The sequence below is a fragment of the Gossypium hirsutum genome, chromosome D01 (assembly GCF_007990345.1).
Source record: "Gossypium hirsutum isolate 1008001.06 chromosome D01, Gossypium_hirsutum_v2.1, whole genome shotgun sequence".
Lineage (NCBI taxonomy): Eukaryota > Viridiplantae > Streptophyta > Magnoliopsida > Malvales > Malvaceae > Gossypium > Gossypium hirsutum.
In genome coordinates this window covers 24179923-24184098 of record NC_053437.1, presented here as the reverse complement: position 1 = coordinate 24184098, position 4176 = coordinate 24179923, and positions in this window count along the sequence as shown.

Below are 4176 nucleotides of genomic sequence, written 5' to 3'. Positions count from 1 at the left end.
TACGTAGCACTAAGTGTGCGAGTTGATTATAAAGCACTGAGTGTGCGGACTCAATATACATTCGTGAATCATTATGGACACTATGTGTGCGACACTATTGAGTCGATCGCGGACAGCGGATCGGGTAAGTGTCTTGAGTACATGGCTAATAGGTGCTATGCTTATACTTGGTGTTGAGCTCGGTAAGTTTGAACCTATGTGACAAATATACTTGAAGTCACGTACATAAAATTTATCATAGGATGGGTGAAAGGCCGTTTAGTCGTTTGATTGTAACGAAAATAAATTGATTTATGAAAATGCTTCAATGTCCTATTGATGAGTATATGGAATGTGAATGTATGAATTGATATGAAATTGAATCGATAGGTTGGAAGAAACTATGGTATGGTTCGGTATGGATGGAGTAAATTGTCTCGTTCCATTTTGTTTCCTCTTGTGATAATGTTATTGATGGATGGTAGTGCATTGCTTATGACTTACTGAGTTATAAACTCACTCGGTGTTTCCTTGTCACCCATTATAGGTTGCTTGGACTCATCTATTTTTGCGGGGTCAGGCCGTCATCGAAGTCATCACACCGGATAGCAAGTTTTGGTACTTTCTTCTTAGTTGGCTTAGAAGAACATTTTGGCATGTATAAGCTATTACGTTGTGTTTGAACTTTGGCATGTAAACTTTAAGCCATGCGAAAATGGCACGAATGTTCGATTGAGTTGGATCAAGGGTAGGCATGAAATGGACCTAGTTACTTTCGTAACAGATGCTGGCAGCAGCAGTGTCATGAGATTGAAAAATCACTAAAAATAGTAGGAGTGGAATTAATTGATGAATAAATTATGTAATCGAAGCTAGATGAGTCTGTTTTCATGAGGAAGTAACGAAAAGATCATATGGGCAGTATATTAAGAGATAATCAGATTTTTGTGGGACAGGGCTAGAACGGTTTCTGAATTCCCTGCTCCGACTTTGGAAATTCATTATAAATTAACCAGAGATAATTAGGGGTCGTACCATATATGTACAGATTCCTCTCTGAGTCTAGTTTTCATAGAAACAAACGGCATCAGTATTGAAGCCCCGTTCAGGGAGATATCCAAGTCGTAATGGGCAAAGGTCAGTGTAGTCGACCCCTGCAACATGGGAGACTTTGACTAATAAACTGTACTAATTGGCCCAACCAAAAATTCTAGAAACAAATACATAGATGGGCACATGAGTCTAGTTTCTGGGAAAAATTACGAAACTGATTTTCGAGTTACGAAACTCAAGATATGATTTTTAAAACGACTAGTACACAGATTGGGTAGTGTCTGGAAAATAAATTTTATAAGGGGTTAAAGTCAGTTAACACCTCGTGTTCGACTCCGATGTCGGTTTCGGGTTCGGGGTGTTACATTTGATTGGTATCAGAGCTATGGTTTAGTCGGTTCTAGGACTACCATAGCGCGTATGAGTCTAGCTATACATGCCGAATGTTAATGTTTAAATGTGTGATGACTTCTGACGGTTGAAATGTTTTTGTTTTGATTAGTAAATGGACCCCGGTGAAGAAAGAACCCTAGCGGATGACGTTGAGAGCGTAGCGGCTGCTCCTGCACAAGGGACGCCGCCTGTTGAACCTCAGTCATCGGCGAATAATCAAGGTGAGGGGGCTAAACAAGCCTTCTTTACCATGATGAATGAGTGGGTCGCGCAATATGCCCGAACCAACCCGGCTGTCCAACAATTCCCAAATTTGAATAATCCACCCCAAGAGCCTGTAATGCCATCAGTCGCTGATCCTGTGAGGCTGAGTAAGCCACCTGTAGACTTGATTACGAAGCGTGGGGCCGAGGAGTTCAAGGCCATAGTAACTGATGATGCCGAAAGGGCCGAGTTCTGGCTTGATAACACCATTCGGGTGTTCGATGAATTGTCATGCACACCCGACGAATGTTTAAAATGTGCTGTATCTTTGTTGCGAGACTCAGCCTACTATTGGTGGAGGACCTTGATTTCCATAGTCCCGAACGAGCGAGTAACTTGGGACTTCTTTCAAACGGAATTCCGAAAGAAATTTATTAGCCAACGGTTCATTGATCAGAAGCGTAAGGAGTTCTTGGAACTCAAGCAAGGCCATATGACTGTATCTGAATACGAACATGAATTCGTAAGACTCAGTAGGTATGCCCGGGAGTGTGTAGCTGATGAGGTTGCTATGTGCAAAAGATTCGAGGAAGGATTGAATGAAGATTTAAAGCTACTAATGGGTATTTTGGAAATAAAAGAATTTGTAACACTAGTCGAACGAGCCTGCAAGGGGGAAGAACTTGGAAAGGAGAAGAGGAAGGCTGAATTTGAAGCTAGAGATTATCGTAAAAGATCGACGGGTAAAGCTCCGTTCTCAGCTGTAAAGAAGTTCAGGGAGGACATTAATAAGTCGAGGGCGACTGCGGGAATTTCCATCAGGGCAAGACCATCGATGGGCTCCCGAGCTACTTCGGTAGCTAGTGTGGGCAATAATCGTCACGAGAAACCTGAATGTCCCCAATGTGGAAGACGACACCTAGGTGAATGTTGGGGCAAGTCTACTAGCAGGGCCTGCTACGGATGCGGTTCGAAGGACCACTTCATTAGAGATTGCACGGAGCTGGATGAGAAGAATAAGATCCAAGGTGCAAGACCTAGTGGAGTGACATCTAGAGGTAGACCACCGAGAATTTTAGGAGGCAGGGGTGGTAGTCAGAGGGGGGCCTCTGATACGGCCGATCGAGCCGAGAACCGTACTCCTGCTAGAGCATATGCCATTCGCGCACGAGAGGAGGCATCCTCCCCCGACGTCATCACTGGTACCTTCACTCTCTTTGATACTAATGTGATTGCATTGATTGACCCTGGTTCTACTCATTCATATGTATGTGAAACCTTAGCAACCAGTAAGACTCTACCTGTTGAGTCTACTGAGCTCGTAATTCGAGTATCAAACCCTTTGGGTCAATGCGTACTTGTTGATAAAGTGTGTAAGAGATGCCCTCTAATAATCCGAGAATCCTGTTTTCTGGCCGATTTGATGCTTTTGCCGTTCGACGAGTTTGATGTTATTCTTGGTTTGGATTGGTTAACCGCGCATGATGCGGTTGTGAATTGCAAAAGCAAGACTATCGATTTGAGGTGCGCAAATAACGAAATAATCCGAGTTGAGTCTGCGGACTTAAGGGGGTTGCCAGCTGTAATATCAGCAATGTTGGCCCAGAAATATGTAAGGAAAGGGTGCGAAGCATACCTCACGTATGTACTTGATGACAAGGAGTTAGAAAAGAAACCCGAATCGGTGCCGGTGGTTTGTGAATACCCGGATGTTTTTCCTGAAGAGTTACCGGGTTTGCCACCTATTCGGGAGGTAGAGTTTGGTATTGAGCTTGTACCTGGAACTACGCCAATTTCGATCGCTCCGTATCGTATGGCACTAACCGAGTTAAAAGAGTTGAAAGCTCAGTTGCAAGAATTGACGGATAGAGGTTTCGCTCGACCGAGTTTCTCACCTTGGGGTGCACCAGTATTGTTTGTGAAAAAGAAGGACGGAACCATGAGGTTGTGCATTGACTATCGTCAACTGAATAAAGTGACGATAAAGAATAAGTATCCGTTACCGCGTATTGATGATCTGTTCGATCAATTAAAGGGAGCATCGGTGTTTTCAAAGATAGATTTGAGATCGGGTTATTATCAGTTGCGGATTCGAGATTCGGACGTACCCAAAACTGCTTTCAGAACGAGGTACGGTCACTACGAGTTCTTAGTGATGCCGTTTGGGCTCACTAATGCCCCTGCGGTGTTTATGGATTTGATGAATCGGATCTTCAGGCCGTATTTGGATCGGTTCGTAGTTGTGTTTATTGATGACATCTTGGTCTATTCAAGAGATGAGACCGAGCATGCTGAGCATCTGAGGCTAGTGTTGCAAATTTTGCGGGATAAGCAGTTATATGCTAAGTTCAGTAAGTGTGAGTTCTGGTTAAGAGAGGTTAGCTTCTTGGGTCATGTGGTTTCCGCATCGGGTATTCAAGTTGACCCGAGCAAAATTTCAGCCATACTTAACTGGAAGCCTCCGAGAAATGTTACCGAAGTCCGGAGCTTTCTAGGGCTCGCCGGTTATTACCGACGATTTGTCAAAGGTTTCTCGATGATAGCCAC